We start from the raw sequence: 18,011 nt of genomic DNA, 5'->3' as shown, positions 1-18,011 counted from the left end.
CTCATATCGTTAAATGAAAAATAAAATTCTCATCAAGACACATATATTGTTCATAAAAGTCAACTTTTAAAATTTAAATACTCAAGAATCAATGGTTAAAATTAAATACATCATAAAATGTTAATGACTACATCATTATAAAAATTATAACTTTATAATTAAGTACTCTAAAACATGTATGGCATTGAACGTTTTCACAACAAACATATTGATGAAGGTATGGTAATAAAATATAATTCTACAATTAATTTCATCAAAATAGAGGTATTACTCAAAAGAAACAATCAAAGCATGATAATTAATTTTCTTTACGACGAAAATAAAATCGACATTTTTCTTTTAATACATCCAGACACCATATCAATATCTTACGAATCGCTAATTTAATATCTAACCTAACTCTGCATGGGGAAAAAGCCCTTACCTTGGACGTTTTCCTTCCACGTACCACTATATAGCCCTCGAAAGTCTCACCAAGGTGAATAAAAGTTTTATGACTTATTTTCCTCTACTGCAAGTTAATCGTGTCCTAAGAAGGAGAGGTGTATGTGACTAATAAAGGAGGCATAAAGTTGATCAGAGAGAATGAATAATTCTCTTCATTGGGTTTAATTGCACACATGAATAAGGAATTAAATTGGAATAATGCCATTCAATGACCAACCGTTAAGAATTAATTGGCATTCATGTATTTATTCTTGCTAGTTACACATTTGAATGGACACAATATAAACTAAACATTATAAAATATAGTTATAAAAATAGTAGTGTGGGTGATTCAATTTTGACTTAGTCAAAATTGGTTTGGTCATTGTTCACTCTAAGACAAATATTTCTATGAATTTTACTTAGTCAATAATAAAAATCCAAATAATAAATTATTTAATATGAAAATACTTTATCAAATAATTAAACATCCAAAGAATAATTATCTTACTATCGTCACACTAAATTAATAAAAGGATAAACAAAACTAACGATTTTAAATTAATTAATTAAAAAAAAAGGTGTTACAATACTTACCCCCTTAAAATAGTTTCGTCCTCGAAACTAAGAGGTTTCTAGAAGGTCTAGGTAAAGCTCTCTCATCTTCTCTTCCAACTCCCAAGTAGCATCCTCAGTCGTCTGGTTCCAAATCACCTTAACCAATGGAATTTCCTTTCCCCTCAAATGTTTGGTAGTTCTGTCGGCGATGCTTATCGGTGGAACTTCGAAAGTAAAATTCTCCTTCAATTGAATATCATCTGGCGCAATAATATGGGATGGATCTGCAATGTACTTCCTCAATTGTGATACATGGAACACATCATGTAAATTAGCTAAATTCGGTGGTAAAGCAATTTGATACGCCACTGGACCCACACGTCGAAGAATTTGGTATGGTCCAATAAACTTCGGAGTAAGCTTTTTAGACTTCAATGCCCTACCAACTCCAGTAGTAGGCGTCACTCTTAAGAATACATGTTCATCCTCCTGAAACTCCAAGGGTCTCCTATGTTGATCAGCATAACTCTTCTGCCTGCTTTGTGCTATTCTCATCCGCTCTTGGATCTGACGCACCTTCTCTATAGTCTGTTGCACCAGCTCTGGCCCTACAATTAAGTTTTTGGCATCCTGATACCAACACAAGGGAGTTTGACACTTGCGCCCATACAAAGCCTTGTACGGGGCCATACCGATGCTTGCATGATAGCTATTATTATAGGTAAATTCAACAAGAGGCAATAGATCATCCCAACTTCCTCTGTTATCTAATGTACAAGCTCTTAGCAAATCCTCTAATGTCTGAATAGTCCTTTCGGTTTGACCATCGGTTTATGGGTGGTAGGCGGAACTCAATCTCAATTTAGTACCCAATGCCTCATGCAATGCTCCCCACAAACGAGAAGTGAACTTCGGATCTCTATCAGACACAATGCTAGATGGTATCCCGTGTAATCTAACAATTTCCGCAACGTAAATCTCTGCAAGCTTTGATACATTGTAAGTAGTCCTTACAGGTATGAAATGTGCGGATTTTGTGAGCCTGTCAATAATCACCCAAATGGAGTCAAATTTCTTATGAGTCTTAGGTAATGCCACCACAAAGTCCATAGATATGCTATCCCATTTCCACACTGGTACATCTAATGACTGCAACAATCCAACAGGTTTTTGGTGTTCGACCTTAGCCTTTTGCCAAGTCAGGCAAGACGCCACATATTCCGCCACTTGTTTCTTCATTCCTGGCCACCAAAATCTTTGCTTCAAGTCTTTATACATCTTTGTAGTACCAGGATGAATACTCAGTTTGCTCTTGTGGGCCTCATCCAAAATGGTTTTTCTCAACTCTGCATTATCCGGCACACAAGTACGTTTATTACACCACAAAAGGTTATCTGGACCCATTTCAAATTTGGGAGCCTTGCCGGTCTCAACCAATTTCCGTCTCCCCGGAATAGCCTCATCAGTCACTTGAAGGACTTTTATCTCATTCATTAGTTTATTATCTACAACGGTCATTCCACATTGTACTTTTCCCGACAAAGAATCCATATTAAGATGCGAAAATTCTCTAACAACTCTAATCCTTTCAATGTTATGGATGACAAATAGGCTCGTTTCCTACTCAAGGCATCAGCCACCACATTGGCTTTTCCTGGGTGATAGTGTAACGTGAACTCATAATCCTTGATGAACTCCATCCATCTCCGCTGTCGGATATTAAGCTCTTTCTGGTCGAACAAGTATTTCAAACTTTTATGGTTACTGTATACATCAAAATTGCACCCATACAAATAGTGCCTCCAAATCTTTAGTGTAAAAACTATTGCAGCCAACTCCATGTCATGTGTGGGATAATTTTCTCATGCACCTTCAACTGTCTTGAAGCATATGCTACCACTTGTTTGTTCTGCATAAGTACACAATCCAACCCTTGTAACGAGGCATCACAATAAACTTCATATGGTTCTTCTGGTTGTGGCAACACCAACACCGGTGATGTAGTTAGTTTCTCTTTCATCATCTGAAAACTCCTCTCACATTCCTCCGTCCATGCATAAATATGATTCTTTCTTGTGAGTTGTGTCAATGGCGCTACAATCTTGGCAAAATCCTCAATGAATCTTCTATAATATCCAGCCAAGCCTAAGAAACTTCTAATCTCTGTGACGGTTTGTGGTTGTTTCCATGCCACCACAACCTCTACTTTAGTTGGGTCGACAGTGATACCTTCCTTTGAAATGACATGTCCCAAGAATTTCACCTCCTCCAACCAGAATTCACATTTCCCCAAATTAGCATACAATCTCTTGTCCTTCGAGACTTGCAAAACTTGACGTAGGTGAACTTCATGTTCCTCCAGGCTCTTAGAATAAATCAATATGTCATCAATGAAGACCACTACAAATTTGTCTAAGAAGGGGTGAAATATACGATTCATGTAGTCCATGAAAATAGCTGGTGCATTGGTGACACCAAAAGGCATCACCAAATACTCAAAGTGTCCATAGCGAGTTCTGAATGCAGTTTTAGGAATGTCTTCTTCCTTCACCCGAATCTGATGATACCCCGACTTCAAATCAATCTTTGAAAATATCATTGTTCCTTTGAATTGGTCCATCAAATCATCAATGTGTGGAAAGGGATACCTGTTTTTGATGGTGACTTTATTAAGTTGACGGTAATCGACACTGAACTAGACTTTCCATCCTTCTTCTTCACTAGGAGTACTGGTGCTCCCCAAGGTGAGACACTCGGTCGTATGAACTATTTAGATAAAAGGTCCTCCAACTGATTTTTCAACTCTGACAATTCCGATGGAGACATTCTATATGGTGCAATAGATATAGGTCATGTACCCGGAGTCACATCAATTGAGAATTCAATATCACGAATTGGGGGCAATCCTGGTACATCCGGCGGAAATACCTCTGGAAAATCTTCGACCACAAGTATCCCATCTACCTCCACCTCTAGCTTCGTACTGACTGAGTTGAGGGAAACACACTTCTTAACTCCCCCTTTCAAGGAGAAGTTCAATTTATTGGTATCGAGGAATCGAGGAACACCTGGGTCTGGGAATATCACAGACTTACGAGCACAATCCAATAGAACATAATGGCTTGACAACCAATCCATTCCAAGGATCACTCCCACATGCTTGAGGGGAATACAAATCAAATCAACGTTGAATCTCATATCGAACACAATCAACGGACATTACAAGCAAGCCGTATTACATTTCACCGATTCGGTAGAAGGTAGGGTAACCACCAAATCAAACGGAAAAGTAGTAACAGTAAGTTGGAGCGAATCCACTCAATCCAATGAAATGAATGAGTGTGTTGCCCCCGAATCATAAATTATATTAAGTGATTTTCCAGCAATTAAACACTCACCTTGGATAAGTTCAGAGGAAGATGGAGTTTTCTCCCAATTGATGTGGTAGATGCGTCCCTTGGCAGTAGGGCGTACAACATTGTCGTTGACATTGTTGCGATTGACAACTCTATCGTCCTTCCGTTCAGGGCATTCATTTGCAAAATGGTCTGGTTTCTGACAAATGTAACAAACCCTTGGTCTGATTGGACACTCAGATATCTTGTGTCCTTCTCTGTTGCAGCGAAAACACTTAACAGGGTACGCTTGGTTCTGACCTGGAACTTTTGTCCCTTGACCTTCCCTGTTTTGAGGTCGAGGTTGATTTCTAGCATTCCCTAGTGGCCGGGCATATGGCTTGTGTTGTTGATGCTGCTTGCCCCTATTATGTTGGTCGTTATGCCCTTGTTTTCAAATATTAACATTTAGAGGCAATTATTAACATTTAGAGGCCAAACTTATGACTCTCAGGATATGGGTGGATTTAAATCTCTACCTGAGGTCTGATGGGTCCACCTATAGCACCCCTATTCAGGCGGCTCTGTTTTATATGCTCCACTTTCTTGCATTTCTCCACTAGCACTTGATATTGACGTATCTCCAAGGGCCCCACTAACTCCTTAATCTCATACCTAAGCCCGCTTTCAAACCTCTCGTACATGTATTCTTCATCTATCTGATTTAGGAAATAGCGGAAGTGCTTTGCTAGGGACTCGAACTTTGTCGCATATTCCGCTATCGTGAGATTCCCTTGATACAACTTCAGAAATTGGGCCTCCTTCTCAACCCTAGCACTTTTCGGGAAGTATTTTTCTAGGAACTTATTCTTGAAAGCCTCCCAGGTTAGCTCTTCATGATTTGTCTCCATCATTTTCTTTGCACCTTGCCACCAGTATTCAGCTTCACCAATTATCAAATAGGTTGCATACTCTACTTTCGCATTGTCAGAGCAGTGTAAGATCTCGAAAGATCTTCTCGATTTCTTGCAGCCAAAGATCAGCCTTGTCGGGGTCATGTTCCTCTCTGTGCATCTCGTTGAGCTTGGATCGCAGCTTGTTGGGCCATTGTTGGGGCCATAGCATTCATGGCTTGGATTGCTTCAGTCATGTCGTTTCTTCCTTGGGGGACTGATCGGTTTGTGCGACGAGCCATAACGCTTCCTAACATTATCTAATTAGTAAAATATTATAACGTAATTTTAAATTTTGGGTAGTACGGAAGTCTTTTATTGAGCACTATATAGTAGGTTCGGGTTATACAGCAAGTCGTTCTTTGGAGGGGTTCCCAGGAAAGAGAGGTGGGTCAATGGACCACTTAATAACCAAGTCTTTCCTTAGCCAGAATCCCTCCAATACAACCTTTTTGTATTATCCTTCCCTTCTATTTTGGGGATCATACAATTATACATAATATAGGGTTTAGAATATTGTCTTTAATTAAATACATTTAGATCACATGATGAAAGCTCAACAGTTACTTTGTAATTTAGATTGAAATAATTTTAAATCGTGATAATAAACTCAAAATTCACAATATCATACAACCATAAATCTTTATCGCTTGATTGAAATTATTTCTAATCGTAGGATCAAGAATTTAAAACATATTTTTCATCATAATTATTCAATTAAATTAGACAATTAAATTCACATAATTGAAATTTAAGTCATTAATGACATAAAATAGTTAGAAAATCAAGCCCTTAGTACAAAAAGAAGTAGAGAGTTTAAAATTAAAAATAAAACAATCATACGATGAATAAGTAAAATCATAAAGATTATAAAATGTAACAACTTAAATAAAATATAAAAGACAATGTCAATAAAAGCATGCAAGTAGTTATAGAGATTTCAAGTTTGAAAAATTTAAATAAAGCTATTAAACCAAATATTTAAAACATATATTTAATAGCAAAACTATGGAGGTTATACAATTGATGACACACAATAGAAATTTAAGTAAAATTTAATAATTAGAAAACCAAGCAATTAACATATTTAATGGCACTTAATAGGAACTTAAGTAATTATTAAAAATTCAAATTCAAAAAGGTTACACAATTAATAACTTAATAAAAGTTTAAGTAATTAATATAATTTAATTTCAAGAAGGTTACATAATCAATGACACATAATAGAAATTTAAATAATTAGTAAAACTCAAATAATTAGAAAATTATACGATTAACATGAATAACATATCACAAGAAAAAAAATGCGACAACATACATGAAGCGTCCCATCCCACCAATGTCCGAGAATTAGTGCTCTGATACCACAATGTAACGCCCCGGATTTTGATCCAAGACATTACTTAAAAATATTTATTTTCTTTCAAAAACGGCTTAATTTAACATGAATAACATATCACAAGAAAAAACATGCGACATACATGAAGCGTCTCATCCCACCAATGTCCGAGAATTAGTGCTCTGATACCACATTGTAACGCCCCGGATTTTGATCCAAGACATTACTTAAAATATTTATTTTCTTTCAAAAACGACATTAATTTTTTTTTTTTTTTAAAGTAGTCCATCACATGATCAATAAAATTTCTCTAGTAAATAGTTTGATTTCATTTTAAGAAATAACATAATGTAATTTATGGGATATTATTATTTTTGCAAAGACAATTCACACTTTGTAGAAAATGTTCACTTAAAAATGGAATAATTCAAGTTTTTCCTAGCACAAGGACCCCGCCTCCGCATTTTTATTTAAAATCGACGATGAAAAATAAATAAACTTAAAAATTGTATTACAACGCTCTTATCACTACAAGTATTATTATTATTTTATTAAAGTACCCCTTTTTCCCACGCGCGTGCGCCAAGCAAACGTCATTCATGCAACCCTTCAAGATATCCGGATATAGCCAGCCACTAAGGCGTCCATCCAGAAGTCACCCATACCAATGGGGAAAATAAAACCAGCCACTAAGGCGTCCACAAAGATGCATATGGTATGTCATGACAATAATAATGTTGTTCGAAATGTACAAATAACTAGCCACTTAGGCAACCACAAAGAAAAATCATGCACAAATAACCAGCCACTTAGGCAACCACAAAGAAAACTATTCATTAATGCATTCAAAAATCAATTTCCTCATATCGTTAAATGAAAAATAAAATTCTCATCAAGACACATATATTGTTCATAAAAGTCAACTTTTAAAATTTAAATACTCAAGAATCAAGGATTAAAATTAAATACATCATAATAAACATGTTAATGACTACATCATTATAAAAATTATAACTTTATAATTAAGTACTCTAAAACATGTATGGCATTGAACGTTTTCACAACAAACATATTGATGAAGGTATGGTAATAAAATATAATTCTATAATTAATTTCATCAAAATAGAGATATTACTCAAAAGAAACAATCAAAGCATGATAGTTAATTTTCTTTACGACGAAAATAAAATCGACATTTTTCTTTTAATACATCCAGACATCATATCAATATCTTATGAATCGCTAATTTAATATCTAACCTAACTCTGCATGGGGAAAAAACTCTTACCTTGGACGCTTTCCTTCCACGTACCACTATATAGCCCTCGAAAATCTCACCAAGATGAATAAAAGTTTATAGCTTCGATCAGAATGCGAGGGAATGTAAGGATGGTTGTGAGTGATTAAATTTGACTTAGTCAAAATTGGCTTGGTCATTGTTCACTCTAAGACAAATATTTCTACGAGTTTTAATTAGTCAATAATAAAAATCCCAATAATAAATTATTTAATATGAAAATACTTTATCAAATAATTAAACATTCAAAGAATAATTATCTTACTATCGTCACACTAAATTAATAAAAGGATAAACAAAACTAACGATTTTAAATTAATTAATTAAAAAAAAGGGTGTTACAAGTATAATATATTGTGAGATGAACAAAAAAACTGTATTTCTCAATGATTCGTTCGAGGAAACTCGTATTTTCCTTCGAGAGATAAATTAATTAATGTGAAAATATGAAAATTGTGAGATTAAAATCTACAAATGCTTATAAGATACACCAATGAAACTTAAAATCTAGATTTAGATATCACTACAAGAAAATACGCTATTTGCGAATAACTTTTGTCTTAAGAAATACATTAAATTTCTCACAAAAACATATTTAAGAGGAAGTTTTAGAGGAACCAAATCTACGTGAAATACGATGGTTGCAAATATTATCTAAAATCATAATTCATAGAGACTTATGCACTAATTGGACTAACTAAAGTGCCTGTAAACAAAAATTGATTACAATAAACCTATTAAATATCAAAATGAACTAAAATTTTAACTCATTGAGACTTATGCACTTATTGGACGAACTACATTGACTAAAAACCAAAATGGACAATAATAAAACAAGTAAAGACTAAAATTATCAAAATCTTAATCCAATGAGACTTGTGAACTTATTGGTTAATTACAATGACTAAGAACTAAAATAAACTAGCATAAACCTAGTAAAGACCAAAACTACCAAAATCTTAATCCATTAGGACATATGCGATTATTGGACGAACTATATTGACTAAGAGCAAAAATGGACTAATATAAACCTAGTAAAGAAAAAATGACTTAAAATTTTAATCTATTGTGACTTATGCACTTATTTGACTAACTCCATTGACTAAGAACCAAAATGGTCTAGAATAAATCTAGTAAAGAGTAAAATGAGCTAAAATCTTAATTCATTGAGAGTTGTGTACTTATTGGACAAACTAAATTGCAAAAGCAAAAATTGATTAGAATAAACCTAGTAAAAACTAGAATGGCCTAAAATTTTCTTTCAATGAGACTTGCGCACTTATTGAAAGAACTACATTGACTTAGAAACAAAACCGACTAGAATAAACCTATTAATTACCAAAATGACTAAAAATCCTAATCCATTGAGTCTAATATACTTATTGGACGAACTACATTCACTTAGAACCAAAATGGACTAAAATAAACCTACTTAAGACCAAAATGACCTAAAATCATAATTCATTGAGACTTGTGTACTTATAGGACGAACTACATTGACAAAGAAACAAAATGGACTATAATAAACCAAGTAAAGACTAAAATAACCGAAAATCTTAATCCACTGAGACTTATGCACTTATTGGACTAACTAAATTGCCTAAGAATCAAAATCGATTAGAATAAACCTATTAACCAACAAAATGAATTAAAACTTACACCATGGAGACTTATTCACTTATTGGATATATTACAATGACTAAGAACTAAAATGGACTAGAATAAATCTAGTAAAGACCAAAACCATAATCCTTTGAGACTTTGCACTTATTTGACGAACAAAATTGATTAAGAACCAAAATGAACAAAAACCTTAATCCATTGAGACTTGTGCACTTATTGGACGAACTACATTGATTAAAAACAAAATGGATTAGAATAAACTTATTAAAGACTAAAATGACCTAAAATCTTAATCCACTTAGACTTGTTCACTTATCAGATGAACTACTTGACTAACAACCAAAATTTAATCTATTAAGTCTTGTCCACTTATTGGACAAACTAAATTGACTAAGATCCAAAATAGACAAGAATAAAGCTAGTAAAGAGTAAAATAACCAAAAATCTTATTCCATTAAGACTTATGCATTGATTGGACGAACTATACTCACTTAGAAAAAAAATGTACTAGAATTAACCTAATAAAGACCAAAATAACATAAATCTTAATCCATTAAGACTTATGCACTAAATGGACAAACTACATTCAGTTAGAACAAAAATGAACAAGAATAAACCTAGTAAAGACCAAAATAACCTTGAATCTTAATCCATCGAGACTTATGTACTTAATTGACAAACAACATTCACTTAGAATCAAAATGGACTAGAATAAATCTAGTAAAGACTAAAAAGATTAAAATCTTAATCTGTTGAGACTTGTCCACTTATTGGACAAAGTACATTGACTAAGAACCAAAATGAACTAGAATAAACCGAGTGAAGATTAAAATGACCTAAATTTATTATATTTTGACTTGTGCACTTATTGGACAAACTACATTTTCTTATAACCAAAACGGACTAGAATAAAACTAGTAAATAATAAAATAACCGAAAATCTAAATCCATTAGGACTTATGCACTTATTAGACTAACTAAATTGCCTCAGAACCAAAATGGTATAGAATACATTTATTAAATACCAAAATGAACAAAAATCTTACTCCATTGAGACTTATGCACATATTGGACAAATTACATTGACTAAGAACCAAAATTCACTAGAATAAAACAAATAAATAATAAAATGACAAATATCTTAATTTATTGAGACTTGTGCACTTAATGGACAAACTACAATGACTAAGAACCCAAATGGACTAGCATCAACCTTGTAAAGAGCAAAACTTCCAAAAGCATAATCCACTGAGACTTGTACATTTACTAGACGAATTTCATTGGCTAAGATCCAAAATGGACTAGAATAAACCCAAAAAAGTCCAAAATGACATAAAACCTTAATCCAATGAGACTTATGTCCTTATTGCACAAACTATATAGCCTAAGAACCAAAATGAATTTTAATAAACCTAGTAAAGACCAAAATGACCTAAAATATTAATCCCTTGAGACTTGTGAACTAATTGGAAAAACTATATTGCCCAAAAGCCAACTTGGACTAGAATAAACCTAGTAAATACCAAATTACCAGAAAATTTAATCCATTGAGACTTATGCATTTATTGGACTAACTAAAATGCCTAAGAGCGTATTTGGAAAAGAATAAACCTATTAAAGACTAAAATAAACTAAAATCATACTCCATTGAGACTTACGCACTTATTGGAAAAACTATATTAACTAAGAATCAAAATTGACTAGAATAAACTTAGTAAACAATAAAATAATTGAATATCTAAATATATTGAGACTTATGCACTTATTGGCAAACTACATTCAGTTCGAACCAAAATATACTAGAAGAAACCTAGTAAAGACCAAAATAACTTAAAATATTAATCCATTGAAACTTATGCACTTATTGGACGAACTACATTCACTTAGAACATAAATGGACTAGAATAAACATAGTAAAGACCAAAATTACCAAAACCACAATCCATTAAAATTTTCATTTATTGGACGAACTAAACTAACTAAGCACAAAAATGGATTATAATAAACCTAGTAAATACCAAAATAAAATAAAATTGTAATCCATTGAGACATGTGCGCTTATAGGACGAACTAAATTGCTTAAGAACCAAGATAGATTAGAATAAATCTCGTAAAGACCAAAATGTCAAAAACCATAATTCATTGAGACTTATGCACTTATTGGACGAACTACATTGACTAAGAACTAAAATTGACTACTATAAACCTACTTAATATCAAAATGACGAAAACCATAATCCATTGAGACTTTGCACTTATTGCACGAACCAAACTAACTAAGAATAAAATAGATTAGAATAAGCCTAGTAAACACTAAAATGACATAAAATTGTAATCCATAGAGACATGGGCACTTATTGGGAGAACTAAATTTATTAAGAACTAAGATAGATTAGAATAAACCTATTAAAGATCTAAATGACCTAATATCTTACTCTATTGAGACTTATGCACTTATTGGACAAACTACATTGACTAAGAACCAAAGTTCACTAGAATAAAACTAGTAAAGACGAAAATGACCAAAATCATAATCTATTGACACTTGTATAGTTATTGGAAAAACTACAATGACTAAGAACAAAAATGGACTAGAATAAATCTAAAAAAGACCAAAATGACCAAAACCATAATCCATTGAGACTTTTCACTTAGTGGACGAACTACATTGTCTATGAACAAAAATGGATTATAATAAACCTTGTAAAGAAAAAAATGACCTAAAACCTTAATTCATTAATACTTATGCACTTAATAGAGGAACTGCATTGACTAAGAACATAAATGGACTAGAATAAGTCGAGTGAAGACTAAAATTGACCCAAATTTAGTTTATTGTAATATGTGCACTAATAGGAGGAACTAAATTGACTAAGACCCAGAAAGGACTCGAATAACTCAAAATAAAGACTAAATTAACTAAAAATCATAATTTGTTGAGACATGTGTACTTATTGGACAAACTAAATTGAATAAGAACCAAAAAGGATTATAATAAACCTATTAAAGACCAAAATGAACTAAAACTTACTCTATAGAGACTTATTCACTTATTGGACAAACTAAATTGACTAAAAATCAAAATTAACTAGAATAAAACTAGTAAGGACTAAAATGAACAAAATCTTAATCCATTGAGACTTGTTCACTTATTAGATGAACTTCATTGACTACGAAATGGCCTTAAATCTTAATTCATTGTGACTTATGCCCTTATTGGACGAACTACATAGCCTAAGAACCAAAATGGATTAGAATAAACCTAGTAAAGATCAAAATGAATTAAAATCTTACTCCATCGAGACTTTGAAAAACTACATTGACTTAGAATCAAAATTGACTAGAATAAACCTAGTAAATATCAAAATGACCAAAATCATAATCCATTGAGACTTTGAACTTATGGGACGAGCTAAACTAACTAATAACAAAAATGGATTACAACAAACCTAACAGAGACCAAAATGAGCAAAAATCGCAATCCATTGAGACATGTGCATTTATTGGACGAACTAAATTTTGTAAGAATCATGATGAATTAGAATAAACCTATTAAAGACCAAAATAACCTAAAATCTTAATCCATTTAGACATATGCACTTATTAGAGGAACAACATTGACTAAGAACCTAAATGGACTAGAAAAATCCTAGTGAAGACTAAAGGTGGCCAAAATTTAATCTATTAAGACTAAGTACTCAATCAACGAACTACATTGACTAAGAACTATAATACACTAGAATAAACCAATAAGAGAGTAAAATAACCAAAAATCTTAATTTATTGAGAGTTATGTACTTATTGGACTAACTATTTGGCCTAATAACTAAAATGTATTAGAATGAATCTATTAAAGACCAACATGAACCACAATCTTACTCCATTGAGACTTATACACTTTTTGGGCAAACTACATTGACGAAGAACCAAAATTCTCTAGAATAAAACTATTAAAGACTAAAATGACAAAAATCTTCATCCATCGACACTTGTGAATTTATTGGACGAACTACATTCACTTAAAACCAAAATGGACAAGAATAAACCTAGTAAAGACAAAAATAAAGAAAAATCTTAATTCATTGAGACTTACACACTTATTGGACGAACTACATTTACTTAGATCAAAAATGGACTAGAATAAACCTAGTAAAACAAAAATGACCTAAAATATTAATCCACTTTGACTCGTGTACTTATTGGATGAACTACATTCACTTAGAACCAAAATGGACTATAATAAACGTAATGAAGACCAAAATGACCTAAAATCTTAATCCATTGAGACTTATCCACTTATTGGACGAACTACATTCACTTCGAACCAAAATGGATTAGAATAAACCTAGTAAAGACCAAAATGACCTCAAATCATAATCCGTTGAGACTTGTTCACTTATAGGATAAACTACATTGAGTAAGAACCAAAATGGACTAGAATAAACAATGTAAAGACTAAAATAACCAAAAATCTTAATCCATTGAATCATATGTACTTATTGGACAAAACTACATTAAAGACAAAAATAAACTAAAATCCTACTCCATTGAGACTTATGCACTTATTTTACAAACTACATTAAACAAGAACCATAATGGACTAGAATAAAACTAGTAAAGACTAAAATGACCAAAATTTTAATCTATTGAGACTTGTGCACTTATTGGAAAAACTACAATAACTAAAAACCAAAATGGACTATACTAAACCTAGAAAAGACCAAGATGACCAAAACCGTAATCAATTGAGACTTTACACTAAGTTGACAAACTACACTGGCTAAGAACTAAATTGGACTAGAATAAACCTAGTAAAATCAAAAGTGACCTAAAATCTTAATCGATTGAGACTTGCGCACTTATTTGACGAACTACATTGACTAAAAACATAAATGGATAAGAATAAACCTAGTAAAAACCAAAATGACCTAAAATCTTAATTCATTAAGACTTGTGCACTTATTAGAAAAAACTACGTTTACTAAGAATGAAAATGGACTAGACTAAGCTGAGTGAAGACTAAAATGACCCAAAATTAATCTATTGAGCTATGTGTATTTGTTGGAGGAACTACATTGACTAATAACCAAAATGGACTAGAATAAACCTAATAAGGAGTAAAATAATCGAAACTCTTAATCCATTGAGACTTATGTACTTATTACACGAACTACAATCACTTAGAACCAAAATAGACTAGAATAAACCTAGTAAAGACCAAAATAACTTAAAATCTTAATTCATTGAGACTTATGCATTTATTGGACAAATTACATTCACTTAGAACAAAAATGAACTAAAATAGACCTAGTAAATACCAAAATAACCAAAATTCTTAATGGATGAACCTCATTCACTTAGAACAAAAATGGAATAGAATAAATCTAGTAAAGACCAAAATGACCTAAATGTAAACAAAGTAAAGACCAAAATAACCGAAAATCTTAATCCATTGTAACTTAAGCACTTATTTGACTAACTAAATTGCCTAAGAATCTAAATGGATTAGAATAAACTTATTAAAGACTAAAATGAACTAAAATCTTACTCCATTGAGATTGATACACTTATTGACAAGTGAAGACTAAAATGACCAAAATTTAATCTATTGAGATATGTACACTTATTAGACGAATTACATTGACTAAGTGCCAAAATGGACTAGAATAAACCTAATAAAAAGACAAAATAACCGAAAATATTAATCCATTGAGACTTGCACACGTATTGGAAGAATTACATTCACTTAGAACCAAAATGGTCCGCAATAAACCTTATAAACACCAAAATGACCTTTAATATTAATCCACTGAGACCTATGCACTTAGAACCAAAATGGACTAGTATAAATCAATTAAAGACTAAAATAATCGAAAATCCTAATCCATTGAGACTTATGCACTTATTTGACTAACTAAATTGCCAAGATTTAACTTACAAAGAGGATCCCAATTAGCTTGGTGACCATTGAGATAATTGAGGAGGTATTTTTCATATTATAAGGAAAAGGAAGGAGAAACTAAGGAGTGTTTTTCATAAATAAAATTGCATAACCATGTCATGCTTGAAATTGTATCTAAGGAAAATTATGTGACTCGTCGTTCCCTTTTTTTATAAAACTCACTGAGATTATTATATAAACCCCTAGTTTGATGTATTATAGCAGATAACATGGCATGAGGTTGGGATTTGGTTTCAGAGGATAAAGCTATGTAGTAATATTTTGTTTAAGTTATAATTTATTTTATGTATTGGTACATCAGATGATGTTTTGTAGACTATGCATTATGTAGTCATAACGACATTTCAATGATCGTACTTCATAGCCTTTAGAATGTTAGAATGTATGAATCATTACTATTTTCTAGATACACGGTGATGGTTATTAAATATGTGACCCAATAAAATCATGCTATGTAGTCTAAGATGTTGTCGTAACGGACTAAAAACAACAATTTTATAATTTATTAGGACTGAATGTAAAAAAAAACTTAAAGGACCAAAACTTTAAAAATGTTGTAATTACAATCTTAAATATATTGTCATCTCATTGGTTCATAATTTCTACTATTAAATATGACATTGTTCAATAAAATTATATTGGTTTTGGTTTTTCCCCTGTCTATCATGAAAGGTTGGAAACAAAATAGTGTAATAAAAAGTTGGTAAACACCATTTATATTAGATCCTCAATTGATCGGTTATCTAAAGAGACAAAGAGATATGAATATTAATTTAAGTAAAAGTTATTTTATGATGATTTTACAATTGTGAAAGAATATTTGCATCTCTATAAATGCTAAAATATTTCATTATAGTTAAATTGGTACAAATATTTGATATTTTATATGTGAAAAGTAGAAAAATATGACTGAAATTTTCAAATTTATTTATGTTATGATTATCTTTATTTTTTTTCTTGTAAATGGCGTAAACAGTTCCGGTAAGCCATTTCTCTCATCATTTTCAATTTCTTCTTTTACCTTATACTTAATTATTCAACCTCTTTTATTATAATACTCTTATTTTCTTATTTTATATAACAGGAAAGTGTGTTCATTGCTATGACCACAAAGAATGTACTGATCATTGTCCAAAGTTAATAGGGTGTTGTTATAATTACATTTGTAATTGCTATAAGGATTTATCTAAGAAGTGCTAATTCAATTATGAATTAATAACTAGTAGTGTCACTTTAAAAAATAAAAATTATATTACATCCTCTAAATTTTGTATTTAAATAATTAAGACCTATATTCAAATTATTACTGTTTTCGTGTGTGACATACATTGATAAATTGTCTTTTGATTTAAATGGTGGTATGAATGCTAGTTTAGATTAATCGATATATGTCAAGTGGTAAAATTAGTAGGCTAGTGGGATAGATTTAGATGATTATTAGTAGGCTAGTGGTAAAATGTAATTATACTGTTAATTTATAAGTTAATCTTATTAAAAATAGAATCGTAGGTGGATAGTTCACCACTAAAAATAATCGTTTTTCTTGCAGATCAAAATTATTGTTGGAATTATTCTGCAATTTTAGATTCGGTTGGTAAAATGAGTTGTAAATTTTCTTTTGCTGCGAATTTACATGTGATTATATATCAGTAGCAAACTTTACAAATTTGCAAGCAAACGCAAGTTAAACTCGAATTTCATGTCAATTTTTATGTTTTTATTTATATATAAATAAAGTAGAATTAAAAAGTAAGACAAGTTTTGTAAGATCCATAATTTTAAAGTACCTTTTATGTATTTTTGGTATATTTTGGATTTTGGCTCGGAGGCTTTTAAGCCAAAGTTAATAATATTTTGGAGTTTTATAATCAAAAAGATATTTCGATGCCAATTAGAATTTCTCGTCGATAAATAAATTGAATTTAACTGCGGAAAATCCTTTACGGTGAATTTAAGGCGTTTCGGTTGAAACGGTAATTTAATAAATATCTAGATTTTGAGATATTTGTTAAGTTATATTTATTATATTTATATATGTTTGTTGGGAGGGAAAAAGAAAGGAAAACTAGAAGGAAGGAAAAGGAAAAGAAAATAGTATATAAAGGAAGGAAGGAAAAAGGAAGAAAGGAAAAACAAAGGAAAGAAATAGAAAGGAAGGAAAATCTCAAATTTCCATCTCCTTCCTCTGAACATCACGCAAGAAACCCAAAATTCCATCCTTCTCCATTTTTCGTTTTCGTTGCTTCCTTTTCTTCAAAGCTAGTGACCCAAGGTTGGGTGAGAGTTAGATCAAGGTTTTCGCAACTCCACTCTTCCTCTTTGATTCGAAAACGAAGAAAAACGGTTTTGAGATCCAAACACAAACCCCTCCGTTTCTCCTAGATCCAAACCTCATTTCTCGAAGAGATAGAAGGGAAAGTTCCTCACCACCATGCTACGGTGCTAGTGAACTAATTTGGAAGCGGCGTTGCGAGCGGAGATTTTACCGGAATTACTCACGGTACCGGAAACGCACGTT

At 31.8% G+C, this 18,011-nt stretch overlaps 1 long non-coding RNA gene across 1 annotated transcript; it reads left to right on the top strand.

Annotated features, from left to right (window-relative positions):
* Positions 1–16,374: 16,374 nt before the first annotated feature.
* On the top strand, positions 16,375–16,753 carry LOC113785384 (uncharacterized). The gene is made up of 2 exons (XR_003471445.2): positions 16,375–16,474; positions 16,578–16,753. It is a non-coding gene; the product is annotated as an uncharacterized lncRNA (long non-coding RNA).
* Positions 16,754–18,011: the final 1,258 nt, after the last annotated feature.

The sequence above is a fragment of the Cicer arietinum genome, chromosome 2 (assembly GCF_000331145.2).
Source record: "Cicer arietinum cultivar CDC Frontier isolate Library 1 chromosome 2, Cicar.CDCFrontier_v2.0, whole genome shotgun sequence".
NCBI lineage: Eukaryota > Viridiplantae > Streptophyta > Magnoliopsida > Fabales > Fabaceae > Cicer > Cicer arietinum.
This window is presented reverse-complemented; position numbering and strand designations above follow the sequence as displayed.